Source organism: Cornus florida, unplaced genomic scaffold (assembly GCF_030987335.1).
Source record: "Cornus florida cultivar Cherokee Brave unplaced genomic scaffold, ASM3098733v1 CherokeeBrave_3.0.0_Hap2_Chr03, whole genome shotgun sequence".
In the NCBI taxonomy this organism is placed as follows: Eukaryota; Viridiplantae; Streptophyta; class Magnoliopsida; order Cornales; family Cornaceae; genus Cornus; species Cornus florida.
The window spans coordinates 51754078-51763369 of NW_026775573.1; the positions used below are offsets into that span (position 1 = coordinate 51754078).

General features: G+C 37.2%; 1 pseudogene; it reads right to left on the bottom strand.

Annotated features, from left to right (window-relative positions):
• Positions 1-8636: 8636 nt before the first annotated feature.
• LOC132301856 (small nucleolar RNA R71) lies at positions 8637-8735 on the bottom strand (annotated as a pseudogene).
• Between the last annotated feature and the right edge of the window lie 557 nt (positions 8736-9292).

The following is a 9292-nucleotide window of genomic DNA, read 5'->3' on the forward strand; positions in this document are numbered from 1 at the left end:
AAAAAGGAAACCAAGCCTTGTTTGATTCGATGGATTCTCTTGCTTCAAGAGTTTGATTATGAAATCCGGGATAAGAAAGGATCGGAGAATATTGTAGCTGACCATCTTTCTAGAATTCTAGTTGAGGATACCTTAACTTCATTTCCAGTTTGTGATTCTTTTCCAGATGAATAACTGTTTGAGGTTTCTCATAAGGATTTGCCTTGATTTGCTGATATTGTGAATTACCTCGCAATAGGCAAAATTCCTTTGTCTTAGTCAAAGCAGGAAAAAGATCGATTATTTTTCCAAATTAGGATGTATTATTGGGAAGACCCTTAGCTATTTAAGTATTGTGTTGATTAAGTCATTCGTAGATGTGTTCTTGAGAGTGAGTTTCATAGTATTCCGACCTTCTATCACAGTTTGGCATGTGGAGGTCACTTTAGTGCAAAAAAAACTACAGCTAAATTTCTTCAGTGTGGTTTCTTCTGGCCTTCCTTCTTTCAGGATGCATACTTGTTCTGTAGGTCATGCCTTAGATGTCAGTAGCTAGGATCAATTTCCAGAAGAAATATGATGCCCTTTACTCCAATCTTAATTATTGAGGTTTTTGATGTTTGGGGTATTGATTTCATGAGTCCTTTTGTTCTGTCAAATAAAAATGAATACATTTTTGTGGCTATTGACTATGTATCTAAATGGGTTGAAGCAGTAGCTATTAAAACCACTGATTATGCAGTCGTGGTTGAGTTCATTCAAACGAACATTTTTAGTCGGTTTGGTATGCCACGAGCTATCATTAGTGATGGGGGTGCTCATTTCTGTAATAGGTATTTTCGTACTTTGGTACAAAGATACTTAGTCAGTAATAAAATTGCTTTTGCCTATCATCCCCAAACAAGTGGCCAAGTAAAGGTATCCAATCGTGAAATTAAGAGAATCCTTGAGAAAACGGTTAAGCTAGATCGTAAAGATTGGTCTTATAGACTGAATGATGCTTTATGGGCTTACCATTCTACTTATAAGACTTCGATTAGTATGTCACCTTATCGTCTAGTCTATGGTAAAGGGTGCCATCTTCTTGTAGAATTAGAATACAGAGCTTTTTGGGCAATTAAAAAGCTTAATTTTGATATGACATCTGCTGGTTCTAACAGGAAGCTTTAATTAACTGAGCTTAAAGAATTACGTAATGATGCTTATGAGAGTGCTAAGGTTTATAAATCAAAGACTAAGGCATTTCATGACAAGCATATCTTGTGTAAGACTTTTAAGCCTGGGCAGAAAGTTTGGTTGTTTAATACACGACTGAAACTTTTTCCTGGAAAGTTAAAGTCACGTTGGGAGGGTCCATATATGGTTATTTATGTTACACCTTACAGTGCAATAGAAATATAAGATTGTAACACTGGATAGTTGTCCCAAGTCAATGGACAGAGACTGAAACCCTACATAGAGGGTAGTGTGTAGAGAGGCACAGTGGAGGTAGTAGAACTTCATGATCCTATTTACTTGGATTAGAGAGTCAGGTTTTCGTCGACGTTAAACTTAGCATGTTGTTGAGCTATCGACGTTAAACTTAGCATTTGTATGTTGTACCATAAATTTGTTTGGTTTTTCTTTTTCGTTATTTTCGCATGTTTTAATTAGTTATTTTTCTAGGATTTAATAATTTTTAGGTTTATTTATTTGTAGTTTTAGGTTAAAAAGAGAAAGAAAATAAAAATTGGAAAAATAATAAAAATTCAAAAATTTGTCACAATGCTCGAGCCTGAAAGTTGAAGCTCGAGCATCAGCTCTTAAAGGCTCAAGCATCAGTACCTCAAGCTCGAGCCTTACATCATTAGTGAATTTAGGGATTGGCGGTGGCAGGCTCGAGCTCCTTCACTTGAAGCTCGAGCCTGGGGTTTTGAAAGTTTTAAATCAGGAAACTGAGTAATCCGTCTCCAATACCACAAAGGATATCCATTCTCTATATAGGCTCTCCAAGTTCAATCAATATTCTTTATAGATTTGCTTCATCTTCTCGTCCCAGATTCGAAGGGAATATAGAGGTAAACCCCTCTTTCTTCTTCCTCTTTCCATTAATTTGCTAGCTCTAACGAGAAAGGGTATGAGTTGTTTTCTGAATACATGATTATTTGGATTTTATTTATGCATCGTTAACTTAGAATAGTTGTTTAGATCAACTCATGATTGATTTACACCTTTTTCTAGGGTAACAATTGTAGAAACTTTGATTCAAAAGTTGTGTGATGGGACGTTTGCCAAGCGGAAGCGTAGTAGTACTACCAAGGCTAAGATTCCAAAGAGGTTGTGGATTCTAGATTTTATTATCTTAGCTAATGTCCATCCTCTTGGGCATAAGAATAGTAGAAATACTGATTTTCTCCAGGCACTTTATGCTATACAATTTGAGCATTGGTATTCGTTCCCTAGGATGATTTTTTGCCAGTTATTGGAGTTTTGGTCTGAGATTGGGCCACTTAAGAATGCTCCTACACATGTTTTGCCTTTTCCATATATGATTACCAGGCTATTAGAGCTATAAGGTTTTATGATAGTTAATGAGGAGGAATTTTGTACTAAGTCTCCAAAGTTTGGAATGAAGGAAAGGGATAAGGTGTGGAGACACATGTCGGCACTTCGCCGCAATGCAGTAGAGTATGGCAATGAGGGTTATATTGCAGTTACTGTAAGGAGAAACGATGATGAGGCTATCGATGAGGAGATATATCTCTCCGATTCCCAACCTCAGGTTAGGAGGAGGCCCGCTCCTGCAGCCCAGCCTGAGAGTTCTTCTCAGGCTGAGATTAGAGCTTTACAGGCCAGGGTGGCCGAGCTGCAGGATGGCCAGATAGTGCTGTGACAGATGCTGACTGTGCAACAGAGTATACTGGAGGAGTTACTGTGCCGCACTCCGTCAGCTCTCTCTTCTTCTTTCGATCCACCACCACCACCTATGGATTAGCTTGTTGACTAGGGCATCTTTTTACTGTATTTATTTCCATATGATGTATATCTGCCCTAAGTCTTTCTTTTCAAAAGCATTGTACTGATTTCTGATATATATATACATGCTTTTTAATTCATTTCCTTATATGATATTTCTTTACGCTTACTCCATATACTTGACACTCTGATTTGTGTTGGAATTTATTGATTTTACCAGATACAACAGATTAATGTTGAAGGCGGAGATGCTGGAAACTCTTTTTACCCGTCTTTGCATTATTTTGTCATATCTTTACTGGTCTGCTTGTATGGTAATATCTTTCTAACAATGTGCATTCTAAGTTTGGGGCTAAGGCTAATTTTAAATTTTTGCTTTATAAGGATATGATTTGATAGTTGATGATATAAGCATGTATTTGGGTCTGTTGATTGTCATATAATTTTTTTGTAGTCTGATGTTGGTTCAAAATGGTATTTATGCTAAAACATTGTGAAAGGGATTCCTTAAATTTTTTTGACATCAGTTGGTGGCCTATGGTCCATGATGAGCGCTGAATATATGCATATTTGAGCCCTTAAGTACTTATATGTTAGGGCTTAAAGTGATACTTCTATCCATAATTAGACTAATTTATGTTTAATGTGTATTTGTAGGTACTTTTCCTATTAAATGGTTAAAACCGGGACTTTATGATGATATCGAAGCTTACAGAGTCGTTGCCGGTTAGTCAGAGCAAGCCGAGAGCTGAAATTCAAGATGTTTGAAGCAATTCAAGCTCCATAGCTCGAGCTCGTGTTGAGGGTCGAACATCACAACAAAGAAGAGAAGAAAAGTTAACAAGGCCCAAATGCTCGAGCCTCGTACTTTGATGCTCGAGCCTTAGTTCAGGGTGCTCGAGCCTTAACCAAGGGTGCTTGAGCCTTGACCCTAAAGCTCGAGCATGAGGCGTCGGAAATAAGAAGAGTTGATTTAATTAAAAGGCTATGCTCCCAGGTCTCGTGCCTCACTTCTAGGATCGAGGACCATCTACAAAGGATTGAGCATCATCTATTGATGCTTGAGCATTGAGCCCTAGATGCTCAAGCCTGGTACCTAGTGCTCGAGCCTATGACGCTTGGATCGAGCAATATTAAAAGAGTTCAACCCCAAAAAATATTCTAAGTGTTGAAGAAAAAGACGCTTCGAAAAATAGTTGAAGAAAATTGGCTAAGTGTCAATGTGATGATTGAGCACCATTTATTGAAGCTCGAGCATCTATCTAGAGAAGCTCAAGCATTGTTCCTTATGCTCGAGCATGAACCATAAAGCTCGAGCATCCATTCCTGAAGGGCCAGAAGACCTAAAAGTCCACCAAATACATATTTTCTTCTATAAAAGATGGCGTAAGCCTTGATAGAAGGGGTCCAAAATTTCAATTGCCTTTTACGGTGTTATTCAGAAGGCTGAAAGATGTGGTGGCTTTTAGGGTTCCTACAACCTTAGAAGTACAGACCCTGAGAAGAGAAGTGCCGTCCGTGACGATGGAGATGAACTCAACACAGATGTTATCCAGTCTCGTCATGAGTAGCTAAACCCTTTCTTAGGGCACTGATGTAACCCAACCTACTATTATGGTTTGATTGTTTTAATCTAGGATTATTTAATATATGATTATTTTTCTTGATTATATAACTATGAGCACTTGAGACAACTCAAGTGGTTTTCATGCTTTAATAGATTATGAACTGTTATTCTCTTGTCTTAGATGTAATAGTTTATTCTCTATTCCCAACCTATCTTGTTGTGCGGTATCTGGCGGAGCCCTGCCAAACACAAGAATAGAGGTCATATAATGGTACTTTAATGTTTTTTTTTCAAAAGAACGTTTTCATAATCTATGCTTAGGAAAGGTGGTTCATTCGCAAAGTAGTTCAAGAAGGTAGAGTAGGTAGGCGGATAGTCCACGCTAACCGCAGATAGGTTATAGTTAGCTAATCTTGTAAAACATCTTTCTTTAAAACTCGAATTGAATGAATGTTATTGAGTTCAATTCTTTTAAAAAATATCATTATTAAATTCCCAGAGTTAGTATAATTAATCATAATATGATGGTTGTGGTGAAATCAAAGCTCTAAGACTTTTTCTCTCTGATCATTTAAATTAGTTTAATTCATGTTATTTAAATATTGTGTTATCATTTTAGTTTGCTAAATCGTGACAACCAACAAATTTTTTAACCGGTTACCTGTAAACCAATAAAACTAAATTGAAAACTGAGTACAAATCTCATCTCCTTGTGGGTTCGACATTCTCTCTACGTAGAACTATCCTACACGATATCATTCGATTGCGAGAGACACATTAATTTTTGGCACCGTTGCCGGGGAGATTATATTTGTTTAGTTTTTAATTAGTTATTTTGGTTTACCAGTCTTCGGACTTTTTGATATCTCATCTTATTTTTATTTCTTTTCATGTACAAATTAGCAGTGAGGACAAAGACACTTAAGGGAGAAAAGCTTCGGATTATTAAACCTTTTGTGAGCTCTTATTATTTTTCTATTACTTGGAATATTTTATTTTTGATACTATTAGGATTATTGGAACTGATGAGCGCTGAAAAGTGCGCATTTAAACCCCTTAAGCTTAGTTATTCTAGAACCTTTATCTATCTTATTTTCCCGCTTTGTATTGATTTCGTGTTATTTTCATTTTCAGGCACTTATCCCTAAAATAAGCTAACTCAGCCAAATAAGAGCAAAAAAGGAAGCAATTCTAGGATGAATCAAAGAAAAAAGCAAAAGAGAAGCAAAAGGAAGCAAATGGTGAAATTCAGCATCTTCGATCGATCTCAGAGAAAAGTTCGATCGATCCAACATGATTGATCTCAGCACTTCAAAGATAGATCTAAGCCATGATGTCATTTTCAAAGATCCCAAAAGTTCGATCGATCCAACTTACTTCTCTGATCGATCGAACATTCTTGTCCTTATCCAAATGATTGATCTTATCCAGCTGTACCACCCTACCAACCGCTTTTGTCCTTTTCCTAAAAATATCTCTAAAAATATCACAGACTTGTTCTTATCCAAAAAGGTGCCGCCATCATGGATCGATTCAGCCTAAGTTCAATAGATCTTAGCCATGTTCGATCGATCCAAGGTCAAGGTTCAATCGATTGAACTTCCTCCAGTGCGAAAAAGTTAAATTTCCAGCTCATAAAAAGTTGTCCTTTATCTAATCATTGGGGAATATTTGTTGTACGACCCCAGCTCATTTTGGGTGTCATTTGACCTACCTATATAAGGATAAGGATTACTTTTTACATATATCATATCATACCTTGTAGCATTCATCTAGAGAGGTTTTAAAGAATTTTTAGTAAGAAAACAAAAGGAGGAGGAGGCTAGAGACACACCATAGGAGGTTCTTCATTAACCAAGGAGCAGATTTCTTCCATAGAGCTTGCCCTTGAGGGTTGGAGGAGCACATCTATGAGTGGCTAGACATCCTTTCGGGGCTAGAGTTAGCCCTAAGCATGCTTTCTACATCTTGATTTATGTATTATTGAGGGATTTGTGTTGTAATACATGTTTTGACGTATATATATATAGATCTTGTTTATTCAGTGATTTATATGGTTTAATGCTTTCAATTGATCATTTCATTCTATCCATATGTCTATGTATGCTAGAGTAGATATTCATGTGCTTGTCTCTAGATTTTGTGTTATTGATGCATGTCTATGTGTATTGATGCTATAGATCTAGAGATTGTCAAAACATAAGTGCTTAATGGAATGTTCTTGTCATTTGCTTGATGGTTCATGCTTATTCCTTGATGGATTGTGCCTCTTCCTTAGCTTAATTAGTTTAATTTCATGCTAGTAGCTTAATTGTAGTGTAGTTGTAGCATAGTTGTTAGATGTGAGGACAATCCATGCTTGTTGTTTGATGTTCCATGCTTTTGAATAAAAGTAGCATATGTCTCTAACCTTGTGATGTGTTTGGACTGTGAGCTTGATGAAAGGATTAATGGCTTACTTTGATATATTGTGCTTTTCACTTGTTGCTCAGACAATATATATGTAATTGGTTAGCCTTGCTAATTGAATCAACTAAACACACACACACCAATGTTGCAACATATGCTTCCCTCATTAATCATTTGTTAAGGGTGTAGAAAAGCTATGCTTAGTGGTGATCTCTAAACCCCAAGATTTCTCTCTCTTACTTACTCTTTATTGCATTCTATTATTTTTACTTTAGTGTAATTTGTATCTACTGTAATTCAACCAACCAACCACTATTTTGATCACTCGACCTACTAACCCTAATCTTGTTTCCACAGTCCAATACGACACCAATCCCTTGGGACGATCCTTACCTTCCCTATCTATATTTTGTAGTTAGAAGTAGTAGTGGCATATTATAAATGTAGAACTTGGCCACATTGGACACACCTTGTTAGCACACTCTTAAACGTTGGTGCGGCAACAAGTTTTTGGCGCCGTTGCCAGGTATTGATTGAAGGCAACATCGTATTTGTGGAATCAATTCAGAATTAGTACTCTTTTGATCGTGTTTTTACTTTATTTTTATTTTCATTTTGGTTGCTCATTGTGTTTGTTCTTGTTTGACTAGGAGTATTGAGCTAAGAAGGTGAACAAATGAGCTACCAAGGAGCTAAGCAAGGCAACGGAAAAAGCTAAAAATCATAAAAAATTGCTAAGCTAAAAGCTGAAAATTGGAGTTGAAGTGCTAAAGGACCTTTGTGAGCTTTTCTTTACTCAATCCCTTAGTTAAATTGTCTGCCCTCATGGAGGCTTGTTTTTCCATTTCTAGATAAATCGTGAGCCCGCGTGGAGGCATTTTTATTGTTATTTGCATATTGTTAAAGCATGGGAGTATGGGATTATTGTTTGTGGAGGAAGTTTAATTGAATTGTTGTGAAGGTGAAGTGTTTGTCATTTTTGCTTGTTGTGTTTTGCATTGTGCATGCATGGTTGTCGATCGTTGAGACCTACTCTTATCCTTCTTGATTTACATCTTGAATCCGTAGTTAGAAACCCTAGGGGAAGAGGAAGTTCTACTCAATCCATTTCATCAATGGACGTCCTTAATAAAGAGCATGTAGAGGACCTTGGTCACATAGACCAACAAGGTATCCTCCAACCCAATGTGCATAATGAAAACATGCTAGTACCATTAGGCATGCCTAGGCCATTCATTCACTAACCACAACAACAAGGCCAAGTTCCATTGGGAATGGCAAGGCCAATGTATGCTCCACAACCTCCCATCATCTAAGGAAATCAAGGTGCCCACATTGTACCTCCAATTGCTAATCCACTTCTTGCTTTAAGAGATCACTATGTGCCTAATGAATACAATGCACCCACATACATTCAATTGCCACCATTTAGAGCACACCACTATAAAATCAAACCACAAACCATTCAAATGCTTCCTAATTATCATGGACTTCCAAGTGAAGAACCTTACAAGCATTTGGATGAGTTTCTTGAAGTATGTTATACCATGAAATGCACGGACATGCCGGAAGAGGTCTTAAGGCTTAAACTTTTTCCATTCACCCTCAAAGACAAGGCAAAATATTGGTTTAACAATCTTAGGCCTTTTTCAATAACTTCTTGGGCAGAAATGCAATAGGAGTTCTTGAAGAAGTACTATCTGGTGTCTGAGACCAATGCCATGAGAACTTCAATTAGGGAATTTTCACATAGGGATGGGGAAACATTTCATGAGGCATGGGAACGCTTTGATGAATTGCTTAGGAAGTGTCCACATCATGATATGCCCAAATAGCAATTAGTTCAATATTTCTTTGAGAGCTTATCAGACAATTACAAAGGCATGGTTAATGCTTCTATGGGTGGCTCTTACATTGATAGGCATGAGGATGGTGTGTGGCGTCTTTATGAGAGCATGAGTGAAAATTCTTCGCATTGAACTTTATCTTCCAAGAATGGTAGATATTCTAGTGGTAGGAAGAGTGTTGACTTACATCAAGTCGACCATTCTAATGAAATTGTCGCCGAGATAAAATCATTATCTCAAAGGTTTGATCAATTCGTGATCAACCAAAACTCGGGGAATCAAGTATCTTCCTTCCCCAACCATTCTCATCATGCAACTAATAAATCATGTATGACTTGTTCAAGTGTTTTACATTCTACTTCCAATTGTCCCCATGGATATGTGCAAAGTAAGCACCATGAACAAGCGAATGTTGTTTTTGCTAACCAAGGGAACAATCCTTATGGCAATCATTATAATCCTAGTTGGAGAAATCACCCGAACTTCTTTTGGAAAAGCCAAGGGGAAGGCTCAAACCCTCCCCAAGGTGGTCTTC